At 38.5% G+C, this 14,960-nt stretch overlaps 1 protein-coding gene across 13 annotated transcripts in view; it reads right to left on the reverse strand.

Moving 5' to 3' along the window:
• The window catches only part of LOC121417020 (rho GTPase-activating protein 35-like), a 155,492-nt gene extending 140,815 nt beyond the window's left edge, over positions 1-14,677 (reverse strand). For 8 of the 13 annotated variants that reach the window (XM_041610572.1, XM_041610559.1, XM_041610566.1 and 5 more), the window contains exon 1: positions 14,512-14,677. The gene's annotated coding sequence lies outside the window, so the exon portion shown is untranslated. The remainder of the gene's footprint in view (positions 1-14,511) is intronic. The other 5 variants (XM_041610571.1, XM_041610570.1, XM_041610569.1 and 2 more) reach the window with 1 other exon arrangement.
• Between the last annotated feature and the right edge of the window lie 283 nt (positions 14,678-14,960).

Below are 14,960 nucleotides of genomic sequence, written 5' to 3' on the forward strand. Positions count from 1 at the left end.
ATTTGGAAGCCTTCAATAGCAGGCTCTATACATGTAGATATACTCAAGTTGTTCTTCAAAACTGCTTGAATACAAGGGCTTTAAAATTGTACAGAATTCTAGTTGTTCTTCAAAATTTTCAGTTTCATATCAATTGGTGGTCTGATGAATACTGTATCTACTGTACATGTACATGTACACACTGTGTACATTCTTTCCAAAATTCATGTAAACCATTATATCATTAATCAAATAAATCAATTACAAGCTGAAGTACTTGGTTGAGTTGGTTCGTCTTTATAAACTACATGTACATGTATGTATTCTTCAACACATTCTCATTAATAAAATAGCGTGGATAACCATGGCAACAGGCATCAATTTGGCGCACTATGACAAAAGCGCGCATCGGCATTGGACATTGTTTATACACACGGGCCTGATACGTGCTCGATCAAACGTAATTGATACAGGAAATCAAAAACCAAGTGGAATGCCTCTGGCCGTCTCACCTGCATCACGCGGTTCAATATACATGTAGCAGCAGTGCTGTCTTTGAATACTACTCTAACTCGCACAAGATGTTCAGTGATACATGGTTACTCTTATGTCCACTTTTTATGAACTAGACCAATAGACTTACAGAGATATGATGGTTATTCAACAAAAAACCCCAACATGGCCAAAGTTCATTGACCTTACATGACCTTTGACCTTGATCATGTGACCTGAAACTCGCACAGGATGTTCAGTGATACTTGATTACTCTTATGTACAAGTTTAATGAATCAGATCCATAAACTTTCAAAGTTTTGATGGTAATTCAACTGATACACCCAATTCGGCCAAAGTTCATTGACCTTTGACCTTGGTCATGTGACCTGAAATGCGCACAGGATGTTCAGTGATATTTGATTACTCATATGTCCAAGTTTAATGAACTAGGTCCATATATTTTCTAAGTTATGATGACATTTCAAAAACTTAACCTCAGGTTAAGATTTCAATGTTGATTCCTCCAACATGGTCTAAGTTCATTGACCCTAAATGACCTTTGACCTTGGTCATGTGACATGAAACTTTAATAGGATGTTCAGTAATACTTGATTAACCTTATGGCCAAGTTTCATGAACTAGGTCCATATACTTTCTAAGTTATGATGTCATTTCAAAAACTTAACCTCAGGTTAAGATTTGATGTTGACGCCGCCGCCGTCGCCGCTGTCGTAAAAGCAGCGCCTATAGTCTCACTCTGCTTCGCAGGTGAGACAAAAACCACCTTTGTGAATTCGGGCCTATGAGTCGAGTACATGTACATGTAGTTTGGGACTTCAGCTGGGGCCCATTTCATATTAAAAGGACTTGCAACTGTTGTAACTTTGCCATTATGGCAACTACCATGGAAACCTTGATTCTGATAGGCTGCTAAGCCCTGTTACCAACTGTACATGTAGTTGCCACTATGGCAAAGTTACAACAGTTGCAAGTCCTTTATAATATGAAACAGGCCCCAGGTGCAGTTCAAAATAGCTGTGGGGTTTTGTTGGCCCGTCCATCTCCTTTCAGCAGAATCGTTCCTGATATCTGAGACATTGTTTTGGGGGAAATGTTTAGCATGAAAGGAACATGGAATGCGGATGGTTCCTCACCAGGGAAATCCCCTTGAGTGCAAGATGAACAGGTCTACAGGTGTTTCAGGCCACATGCATGTTTTAGACTTGATCATACAGGCTTTTACTTGATGCCTGGCTGTCACTACCAGCCACCATTAATATGTACAGCTAGTCTTCACTATCAGACCAGGGAAGTGTTATGTAGAAGGAAATGAAACTCGAAAAGTAAGATTTTATTGCCCCCTTCAGATAAATCCGAAGTGAAATTGAGAGGGGACACCCTGTTGATAATTGCTGATAACTCTCTCACCAGCCCCCAAATTACCCCCGGAGGCCGCGATGATTACGCAACTAAGGCTTACTTTTATCGCTTTCCCTGCCTCGCTCTCTAATCTCTGCTCTCCTAGCCAAACGACTTCGTCTTTTGATCTCACTACCTCGGAGCCGCTAACATGACGTCATTTACATGATTTCTGAATAGCAGAGTTCAGAGTGAAAAGTTATATGTACACGTTTTGGCTGCGCACTACCCTGTTGATTGCTGGAGACATGCGCAGTTATCACATTCGCACCCAGTGTATTCTAACGATTCAGCCGGTATTTCATTCATCAAATTCACCCTTCGTATACCGGAGTAACAAGGTTTGTTATCTATTTGTTTACATTTTTGTATATAATATGATATATAGATTTCATTGTATGACCCGCTAATCTTGGCTAATCTTCTGTTATATGTAATTGAAGAGGAATAAAAAATCTTTCTGATAGTAGTTGTCTCATTGGCGTGTTCTCGCGTGCCTAAAAGTTATGGTCCTTCAAAGTTGGTTGAAATCTCCAGTTTGGCCGACGATCGACTTGATTCGAGCGCCAAGCGTGCATGGAAAGCGACTCCCGGGGGGGGGGCACTTACATTGGCGAGTGGATACCATGCGCGACCAAAAAAAACACGTAAAAAGGATGTCTTTTTCACGATAGGGCACGTTACGTACGTAACGTGATAAGGGTGTCAAAAACACGAAAATAATGAAAAAAGGGTATCTATTTCGCTAGGAAAATTACGTGTTTAGGGTCGAATTTGCGGGGATTATAAAACAAAATTAAAATGTTTTAAAAAGGATGTCCTTTTTGCCCCAAAAGTTTTTAGAGTCCGATTTGCGCGAGGTGTAGAAGGTGGGGTCGTATACTAAACCAAATAAGGTTAAGCCGACGACCGAAGGACCCTAACAATAAAACATTCCTGTACTTGTTTAGGGGTTCATTTCAGGGAATATTTGCCAAGAGTATCGTTTTGTTTCCAATACTTGTTAAGGGTAGGGTTTCACACGCCAATACTTGTTAAGGGGTGCATTTTCAGAAGATGGAAATTACGTGTTTAGGGTGCTTTTCGAGACCCCATGGTCGCGCATGGTATCCACTCGTGAATGGAAGTGCCCCCCCCTGGGAAGCGACTTTCGTGCAGCTGAATAATGGTAAAGGATTGCATGGAAATGACCATGATTTATATATTTCAGTTTATGTTCCATTATTAAATCATTAAATGCTGTGTTTGGTGGGCTTTGGGAAGTTTCATTTTAAGTTCAGTTTCGATGGGAACTACCGTATTTTGCGTGCGGCTCAGGCTGCACAGCTACCTTCTTGTACATTCTTCTCCTACTACCTGATCCCCGTGACTCTCGGCCGGCGAGTCAGTCGACGATGAGGCTAGATCTACACCTGGCTTGGTTAAGTCTACTCCGAGTCCGACACATTGCCGGTGAAACCAAGCAATTGGACAGCTTGGTCCGCGACATTGAATTAAATTTTCTGTAGACGGAATGTCACATGTACAAACGATGGACCCCAAGTCGCTGACTTCCCAAACGGAGGGCTCCAACAGCAATTCTTCGTCGAGAATATCGTCAATGTCACTGTGTTTATGTTTGGCGTCCATCTTAGCACATAAGCCTATCCCATATTGCACTGCGCGGGTCCTGTTCTTCCCCCAGCTGTCGCGACCGTGAGCGGACTTTACGACCGACCGGAGGGGATCATTTTACGAGCTTTGAGATTAAGACAATTATGGAGAATAACATCGGCTCCGCGCATGCTACAAAGGGAACTTTTCGAGTTTCATTTCCTTCTACATAACACTTCCCTGATCAGACTATACTTCTAATACCAATACATGTGTATGTGGAAGATACAAGTACACGTTCTTGCATAGACCCTTTTTTGGTAATGGGGGTAAAAATGATAAATGATGATGATGGTATTGGTGGTGATGATCATTGATGATAGCGATGATGACGATGATGTTTCCACTATTAGACTTTTATTTTATACCCATATGTGGAAGATACAAGTACATGTACATGTACACGTCCTTGCAAATACCCTTTTGTGGTAGTGGGGGTTAAAATGGTAATGCTGATGACGGTATTGGTGGTGGTGGTGATGGTGATGGTGATGATGATGATAGCGATGACGATGATGTTGATGAGGATGATGATAATGATGATGGTGATGATGATGATGTTGATGATTTGTATTGATGATGATGATGATAATGATGATGGCGATGATAATGATTTGAATTGATGATGATGATGATGAAGATGATGATGAAGATGATGATGATGAAGTTGATGAGGATGATGATGATGATATGTAGTGCTGTTGTCGGGAACAAAAATCCATGTCGACATGTCGCTTAAAAATTAATCCCGACATCGACAATGTCGACATGAAAAAGGGACCGTAATTTAGCCTAGGCTCCCTAACAAAAAAAATCATTCGATCGTGGAACATAACACTCTCAATCAAACGTATTCACCTTGACACGAAGAATATCCCCACACTAGATCTAGATCTATATACATTAATACAGGCTCAGTTCGGGAAAACATATTTTCACTAAGCTAGAGTGAATTCACTTTCAAAATCACCGATTTAATCCACATCTTTTTCTGGAGAATCAAGTTTTGTACCACGATCCGGTCTCGAAAGCATTGCGCAATAACACTCGGAGCCGATTTGAGAATCACCAATTACAATAGTGATCATTGCGTATTATACGCTGGTACACATGTGCTGCAAACGCAAGCTCCTCAAATTGACAGTAAAAAATAATAAAAATCGACCGATAATTTCAGTATCAATTCCGCGGCGATCCGTGCAACGATCTCCAAACGAAGGAAGTTTTCTGTGACTTCGTGATTTGAATTAAGCGCTCAATTGCGGCGGTCACAACTTTGACAAAAACGTTTATGTGAAAAGTAATGCATTGAGGAGCAACGTATTATCAAGCACGGTGAATAGTGATGGGTACATATGGATGGGTATACCGTGAATGCTACTAGTACTACGGCTACGCTACGCTCGCGATCGTCGAGGGGCGCGGCAGCTCGATCGGGCAGGCCGGCCCACACTCGACTCAGCTCAGGCACTGACGTATTTTTGCTGCCGCGCAGCTCGCAGGTATTCTTTTTTCATTTAATGTGCCGCTTTATTGCTGAATAAACCTTTTAATCGCGCCACTTACTGTGGATAAAAGATTCCAACTTTTCAGCTAAGCTTTATACTCGTGACTTTCGGCTAGACCCCTTTTTATTTTATGTTTGCATGTCGATGTGGGTGCGTGCATGTCGACATGTCGGAAACATTGAAAATCCTTCGTATGTCGACATCAATGTCGATATGAGGCCTATCGACAACAGCACTAATGATAGGACCAATGATAAGTACACATCCACAGTAAATAAAAGAGGTGAAATAGAATGAAAATGAATGATACCTGTACAATAAACTATTTCATCAGTGGATGTACAATTGTAACATCCACCGCTTGTACATGCACATTTACAAATGCAATGTACAACGTACAGTGTGTGTATAACATACAATGAACATACATGTACAGTTTCACTTTTTAAACACCCTACAGCTCAAGCTCTCAAAAGCTTTAAACAAATCCACCCAAGAAAATAGAAGTTGATTTAAATCCTGAAAAATACAAATCAAAATAGGAATAAAATTTCATCAAAATGGGATGAAGATTTTATGTTAACATTTTACAATTTTGCTTGTTTTTCTTTTCACAAAATGGTAAAATGCACAACTTGATGATGCAAAATTGCAAATCCTGAAAGCCAATGATGTCACTCACTCAATATTTTTTTTTTAACTTTGAATTAACAATATTTGAATTTTACAGATTTGAAAATACATGTACTTGGTTAGTCTCTTGATTGAACCACAAAATGTTAAATCAATCAATGGTAATGCCAGATGTTCAGGGATGAATAAAACTTTGTTTAAAACGTGATTTATAAATATTTTATATTCAAATAGAGAATGGGAGTGGGTCACTTGCATACATGTACACCAGTATGTGCATAATATATTTAACTGTTGTGTGAAATAAAGCAACATTTTTAAAGTAATAACTTTCTCACATCCGATTTGAAGAAATTATCAGCCTTACAAACATGTGCATTTTCCTCTCTCTCTATCTCTCTCTTCATTCAAAATTCAAATCAACTTTTGTTTTGGTGAACTTGACCTTTAAGACTCCCAAAACAAATGGGCCTACATGTACCTGTAGGAGATTTGCTCTATGCTAGACCTTTTTGAAGAACAGTTCACCTTTCCTTCTATTTCTACATGTACCTCGTTCTCGTTACAGTACTAAAATCATTTTACTGGAAATCTGTTTTTATTGGAAACTACAGCGCGTCCCAAAAAAAAACTATACACTTTTGAAATGGCCGCCAAATAAAAAATCTAGCACTTTGGGGAAAAAGACTCTCATATATGGAAAGCCAATGAAGTCAACTTTCAAATGACACCAAAAAGTTGGAAAAATATTAATGCTTGAGCGAGCACTGCCCACTGAAACAAAGGGTATGAAAATTAGGGTGGGCTGGAATTAGCCTTCCAATTTATTTCAGTTGTTGAGAGGCAAATCATTTCGAACTTGCAAAGTTAAGGGCGTTGTGATAAATTAATGATCAGCCTTGATCAGTTTTGATAGCTTAAGCAAATTTTTTTAAGTTATTAAATTGAACTTTTATGCATGAGTGAACACAAATTACACTTTTGGAGCAGCATTTCAGCTTTATCATTTGGATCTCTTTTGGGGCAGCATTTCAACTTTATCATGGCGATCTCAGCAATGTGTTCATGGGAGTCGGCCAGTCGGGAGAATAGGGGGTGAGATAGGGCTTAAGTGGGAGAAGTAGGTTGATGGAATAAGGGTCAACAGAACATTCAGCCCCACCCCCTCCCTCTTTCCCACCCTCCCCTCCTGTTGAGAGACTGATGGCTATTATGTACGCGTGAAGTCCAGAGCAGAATGTTGGTTTAATGATTAATTCTGAATTAGGGCATCAACTTTTTCCTATCAATCATTCAATCAACAATTATTTATCAGTACATTAACTCATTCAATGTGCAATGTGATCAATAAAACATTCATTTTTTTCCAATAAATTATTTCATTAATCATTATAATCATTAAATTTTTTTGGTAATCATTCAAACTGACCATCAGCCACCGGTCACTTGGCAGTTAAGTTTTGAAAAGGCTACAATCCAGGAGATGAGACAGAGAGAGAGGGGGGGGCTGGAAAATGGAGGTGAAGAGGGGAGGGTACCTATGAATTTTAATTTGTAAAAGGACAAAATGAAGAGGAATGCCCTTTTAACCAAGTCTTAGCATACCTCGACCTCTTGCTTGTAACAGGTACATGTACCATCACATTACTCTGACTCTCATGAACACACTTCTGATGTCCACAAGATGAATATGCTACACTAAAATTGCAATTCCTGTTCACTCATGCAGTACATTTCAATTGAGAAATTCATGAAATTTGCCTATTAAAACCAAAACTAATCCCACTCATGAATAGCAGAACACCCTTAGCTTTGTAAGTTCAAAAGGACTAACCTCTCAAAAAACTGTATGGCTAATTCCTGCCCAGCCTAGCCAAGCTTAGTCTCCCAGGAGGAGAGAAGTGGGGGGAGGGGGTAGAGATGGAGGGAGGGGTTGCTAAATGTTCTGTTGACCTTTTATAAGCCCATCAACTTACTTCACCTACCTAAGTCATATTACCCCCTCTTCTCCTGACTGTCATGACCCAGTGTCATGAACACATTGTTAAGATCCACATGATCCACATGATAAAGCTGCACTAAAAATTGCAATTCATGATCACTCATGCATTAAATTTCAATTTAATAACGTATGAATTTTCACAAACAACAAACTGATAACATCTGATCTTTAACTCACCAAATAACCTTCAACTTTGCAAGTACCAAACAAAAAATCTGAAAGAAATTTGAAGGCTAATTCCAGCCCACCCTAATTTGCATACCCTCTGTTTCAGTGGGCAGTGCTCGCTCAAGCATGAATAATTTTCCAACTTTTTGGTGTCATTTGAAAGTTGACTTTATTGGCTTTCCATATCTATAAGTCTTTTCCCCCAAAGTGCTACGTTTCTTATTTGGCAGCCATTTCAAAAGTGTATAGTTTTTTTTGGGACGCACTGTATAAAGACAATGTTCTCACTACTGTCCTAAAACTGGAAACTAGTTTAGTGGAAACTAGTTTAACGTGCAATGAGAATGGTAGAAGCGGTCTTTGAAGGGATTTTCCAAACCGGTTCAGAAAACCACCTCGCTATGTAGTTTTGAAGATCGCTTTGCCTTGTTAAACTGATTTTAGCATAAATGAAAACACAGCAGTTCTTCAGGAAGCGATCTTTGCACATTTTGAACACACTACTCCACACACTGCATGTAGAATGCCAATGCTGCAGTTTCAAATTTTGCATGAAACATGTCACCCCACTGAGAGCATTCCCATAGCAACATGATCAGTTTACATTGAAATGGTTTTCGAAAACCACTTTCGGGTGATCAAATAGGAACGCTAGCAAAGCGATCTTCCAAACTGTTTTCCTGAACAGGTTTCCAGTAAACTACATCAACATGTACATGCAGAAGTAGTTTTAGAAAATGTAATGAGAACAGGGTCTTTGTTCAAGAAAAAGTGTACTGAGAACAGGATGTACTTTATGTAGCAGCCAAATAATGATATTTTTTATCAAGGGACTACTTTACACAACTAATGTGTCCTGCCTCAATTTGCAACATTGCATAAGCTTTTAACATTGCAATGCATGGAAATTTCTACAGGGTGTACAAGTAGTTCCCTTTTTTTATTCTTTTCCAGGGATCTTTGGACCACTTTCAGGGTCTGAATCGCCCCCCCCCCCAGCCCCCATGATTTTTTTTCCCTTCAACATACATTGTACATGTATGATGGTGGTCCCCAAGTCTGCACACCTTGAGTTAAGATTTAACATGAACTTCTTTTTATTTCACAAAATCTTTCTGTTATTAATGTTCCTTACTATATTATCATGAGCAAGTTTACCAAATACATGTATCTCATTAAAATTTGAAAAAAATATATAGGATTTTCTTTGAAAAAACCTTGGGCAGTCATTTTCAGATTGAAAAAAAAATGGTACCCCATATCTGTGCACCCATTCACTTTGCACACAATTCAGTATTTTGATGAGAAAGGCTGCATTTTGAGGCCGTCACATGAAATGCCCAAAATTCATTATTTTTCCATCATTTACAGTCAGATTTTTTCATGAATATCTGTCTATGTGGTGCTTATAATGTAAAGTTTGTGTTTGTTGCGTATTTCATTTTACTAGAATTGCGCAGATACGTGTGTGCAAAGACAAGGGGGACTGCGCAGACTTGGGGGAACTTGCCATACATGTAGAATCTGAGAACATGATTTTATCTTGGTGCAATCAGGCCCTGTTTAATAGGTTGGAATGTTTATCTGTTCCTTCTAATGAGCCTAACACACCATCTGAGCAGACAGTACGACAGCTGAATAGTGGATGACCGAACTAGTCTACAGGCACAAACCCTAGTTTGCTGAAACATATTACAGTGGTCAGAATTTTCAAAATTACTGGACTTGAATGGGGATTGTGTACTGTACATGTTGCCTTAAAGCCAGGTCTAAAATTGGTATACCAGGACCCCGTCTTACAAAGAGTTACAATTGATCCAATTAATCGTAACTGTATGGAAATCCAGATCAGTGTCATTTTTTTTCTTCTTTGCAAAATGTCCTTTGTAAACAAAGGGGAACACACCAAATTGTCAAGAAATCAATTAATTTATGGATATACATTCATATCTAGAAAAAGTTTTGAGCAAACATGCATTTTATTTGTTGACTTTAATAGCTGGCTTTCCATAGTTGGGTCATTCCGTGTCAAATCACCCAAAAATAAATTAAAATTAAATCGCACCATCTCAGAATTCGTTCATTTTTGGTATATAGGGAGTTTGACATGGCCCATGTCCACATATTTTTTTTTAGCGCAATCGGATGCACGGTTTTCCCGTTATGACACGCCCAATTTCGGTGATTTGACCGAAAATGGGCGCGGCCGCCAAGTTTTAAATGACCGTGGCTCGGTAACCGATGCACCAAAATCAGTAAAAATGGTATCATTGGATAGGAAATTGAATGAACTATATGAAAAATGTGTTATTTTTTATGTAGGGGCAATATAATGAGTGATGACCTTTTGACCTTTGCATTGACCTTGAATTTGACCCCCGGGGTCACACTATTTTGAGTAAATATTTCAATATATGAATACCTTACATTATTTCTATATAATATTAAAAAACTGGAGGTGTATTATTTTTTGTTTTTGTTCCAACTTCTCTCGAAGAAGGCATACTTTTTGCAAATATTTTTACTACAGTCCCACACATACTAATTTCTGTATTGTATAGTGAATACACATAATGTATGTTGATACGAAGTATCTCAAAACTTGTATGTAATGATGTGCATGCCTGCAAATCAGCATTATGAGGTAGGTCCATGAGAAACATGAATTACACTACCTTAATACATTTTACCAATCTTCCGGGGGGCAGTCAAATATATTGCTGTACACACGTGTGACAAAAAAATGCATTTAAAGGTGTGGTTTTACAGTTTTGGATGCAAGCCACGCATGCACTCGTTAAGGATGTCAAAAACACCAATTTTAAAAAAAGGGGTAGTTTTGAAAGACTGGTCAATGGTCAATTGCAGGGTGAAGCGCATTTAGGGTATTATTTTCCCAAAGCTTTGTTATTAGACTGGCCAAACGTGTTTAGGGTATGTTTTTTTTCCCCGAGGTCATATTCTGGCGACGACTTGTTTAGGGGCCAAAAGTGTAAATAGTAAATAAAGCCCGTGAAAAACTTGTTTACGGGGTTATTTTGCACACAGAGAAAAACTCGTTTAGGTGGTGTTTGGAAATAATTTGGCCTCGCGTGTGTAACTGTACAGTGCTACATTTGACTGCCCCCCCCCCCTACCCCAGGACCAATCTTGTACTGATCAGAGCTCAAGAGAATGTGTCCAATGTGGGTATATTTTTGCAATATAAGTTTCTGAGATGACATATTTCTGAGATGATGATGAAAAGACAGAGCATTAATCTAGCACAATGTTTTCTTCTCCGACCCAACACATATCTTCCTTTGCTAGCCCATGAGGATGCATAAATTTGACAGGATAGTCTCCAAACTCTTTGGAGATCTCATCTACCGTACTAATCCAGGGTTAATCATTTTAACTATTATAATGTTTTATACCCTCGCAAATTGGACTGTAAACACGTAGCTTTCCTAGCGAAATAAATACATGTACCCTGTTTTCGTTATTTAAGTGTTTTTGACACCCTTATTACTCATGTAAGTAACATGCAATATCTTGAAAAAGAGATCTATATTTTTTTACGTTTTTTGGTTGCGCATGTTATCTACTTGTCAATGGAAGTCCCCCCCCCCCCCCCCCCCCCCGTCTAACTTCTGATCACTAACCAATGTGTTCCCTCGATAAGTTGGACAAATTACGTACAAAACATGTGCTATCTGAATAGTCACTCATGAAATGGTACATCTATAGCATAAGATATCTAGGCAAGTGTCCAAGCAAAAAAAAAGCAAAAAACAAATAAACTGCTGTAAGTTGAGGAAAGAGCTGGTTCAGCAGGAACAAGTGTCTTATCTTATCAGTGAATCTGGTTACATGTAATTCTACATACATTACAATTTATGAAATGCCTTTTTGGTGGGGGGGGGGGAGGGGCTCAGCTCAATGGATCAATTTGTATACATTGTACACTTTGGGAACAATCCAGTACATGAAACCCACACAGTGAAAATTTGTTTACATTACAAAGAAATTACAGTGGGTCATACATGTATCTGCCTCATATGGTAATTATGGGCAGGGAACTATTCCTCCATGATAAAACATGTTATTACTGTTTACTGAGTTTGGCTGGACATAAACTATATGTTTAAGAACAGTGGAAAGACATGAATTGTACAGCTTCAGTAAAAGAGTGCATCCATCCCTTATTGCATCACAAGTATTGAATGCACGTTCACTGACCCAGCACAAATAGATATGTGTGGGACTGTAATGAGAATTTTTGCAGTAAGAAAGCATATTTTGAGAGTGGTTTTAAGACAGAGAAAAAATAATACACTTCCAATTTTTTGATATTGTGTAAAAATAATGTTAGGAATTCAGATATAAAAATATTGACTAAAAATAGTGTGACCCCGGGGGTCAAATTCAAGGTCAATGCAAAGGTCAAAAGGTCATCACTCATTATATTACCCCTACATAAAAGATATCACATTTTTCAGATAGTTCATTCAATTTTCTATCCACTGATACCTTTTTTTACTGATTTTGGTCCATCAGTTACCGAGCTATGGTCGCTTAAAACTTGGCGGCCACGCCCATTTTCGGCCAAATCAACAAAATTGGGCGTGTCATAACGGGAAAACCGTGCATCCGATTGCGCTAAAAAAAAATATGTGGACATGGGCCATGTCAAACTCCCTATATACCAAAAATGAACGAATTCTGAGACGGTGCGATTTAACTCGTTGGGTGAATTGACATGGAATTACCGAGTTGCGGTTGATCGAATCAATCACAACTCTTTGTAAGACGGGGCCCAGATATCAAAAGTTTATTCAAGAAATCTATTATCAAAGACCGATTTTACAGTAATTGATAGTAAGGGTCTGTTTTTGCAGAGTGTAGACTACACATGACTCCACTGTGAATATATGTTCATTATAAAAGTGATCACATACAATATGCACATGTACATGTACGTACACACCTACAGAGAGTTTTGTGTCAAGTCCACCCCAGCAAAATGTTGATTTGACTCAATAGAGAAAAATCAGACAAGCAAAATGCTGAAAATTTCATCAAAATCGGATGTAAAATAAGATAGTTATGACATTTCAAATATTCGCTTATTTTTAACAAAATAGTTATATGAACGAGCCAGTTACATCCAAATGAGAGAGTCGATGATGTCACTCACTCAGTATTTCTTTTGTTTTTATTTTTTGAATTATACAATATTTCAATTTTTACGAATTTGATGATTAGGACCTCCTTGCCTGAAGCACAAAATGTAAAAATAATGGAATTTCACGTGTTCAGGAAAGAACGAGACTTCACTTCACATGACAATGACGAGAAAATCAAAATATTTCGTATTTCATATAATAAAATACAAAAGAAATAGTGAGTGAGTGATGTCATCAGTTCCCTCATTTGCATACCTACCGAGATGTGCATATAACTGATTTGTGAAATGAAGCGTAACTTTAAAATGTCATAACTTTCTTATTTTACATCCGATTTTGATGAAATTTTCAGTGTAATGCTTGTTGATTTTTTCTCTTTTTATTCAAATCAAGTTTTTGTTGGGGTGGACTTGTCCTTTAAAGTTGACTTCTAGTTGATTTTAAAGGTCCAGCCACCCCAGAAAAATGTTGATTTAAATAAAAAGAGAAAAACCAAACTAACATAATGCTGAAAATCTCATCAAAATCGGATGAAGATGATGATGATGATGATGATACATGTAGTGATGATGATGATGGTGATGATGGTGAGAGGATACTGATGATGATGATGATACATGTAGGATGATGATGATGATGATGGAGATGATACTGATGATAGTGATGATGATGATGGAGATGGTGATGATAATGATGATGATGACGATGATGCTGAAGATGGTGATGATGATACATGTATGATGTAGTGATGGTGATGATGCTGAAGTGAGTGAAGATGATGATGGTGAGACAGAAGATGATGATTCAATGCCATAGAAGTTTAAAAACACTCATTAGGTGGCACAGCTCCTCGAGCTTTTAAGCTCAAACAATGAACATTGACATTGTTCGGCAAAGTGAATAAATTCTGAGTGGACAAAATTAGCAAAATCATAATTCCAAAAATGCACATTTGCACAAGTCTGACATACATTGTCATGTTCTAAATACTCTAGAGTGTAGACGACATCCACACGCAACTGATACACGTACACCACCGTCCACTTCAACTTGCATTTCATTTTTTGCACACCCGGGCGCGGACTCTGAGTCTGACTGAGTTACTACCAGGCCAGGTCAGCTGAACATCAACATGCTGTGAAACAGTTCAAACAAAATAGTTAAACGCACGGCTTGTCAACTGGACATGTATTCCTGGTATTTCTTAATTGTTTGATATTACCATGATTATCAATCTCACATGAAAAACATCGGCACACTCGCAAACACAATCAGATGAGTTTGAGAAGTCAACTCTCAATCTCTCTCGATTTCAGGTGAGGTGTCGATCGAGACTGAGACAGTACGGTACCGTACCGGTACTAAAAAAGTAAAGACACAGTGCGACTGCGAGAAGAGAGATCGACATGATCGAGAACCAACTTCCTATTCAGGTGAATTTCATTCTTCCAATGAACAAAAACTAAATTTAAATAATTTCACTTACCTCATAAGAACTGCCAGTACTTATAATCCGAACTGTCAGCAAACTATCCTTATCAAATAATCACGGAAACAAATTAAAAATAACTATCCAACATTGCAATGCATGCAACACACGGCGTCTCGCATTGGGCGTACAAAATTGAGTGGTAAAATTTCAACACAGTTTTGCCATAGCGGGCTTTCATTCGCTGCGATTAACGGGAATAGGGCGCAATCTCTATTGAACTGTAAGCCTTGAAATACAATAGGGAGAGTAACAGCGAAAAGGGACCTTGTAAACTAGCGCCATCTCGAGGCCTCTGTCGGATTTTAGAAAGGGGTGGGGCACTTGCAAACTTTCTTGAAAATTTCGCACATCGCCGCCGCCTATTATTTGTTGTTTTCGCTTCAAACTATCCACACAATTTGGCATTTCTAGAAAAAAAGTAACGCATAAACAATGTGAGATAA

Source organism: Lytechinus variegatus, chromosome 6 (genome assembly GCF_018143015.1).
Source record: "Lytechinus variegatus isolate NC3 chromosome 6, Lvar_3.0, whole genome shotgun sequence".
NCBI lineage: Eukaryota > Metazoa > Echinodermata > Echinoidea > Temnopleuroida > Toxopneustidae > Lytechinus > Lytechinus variegatus.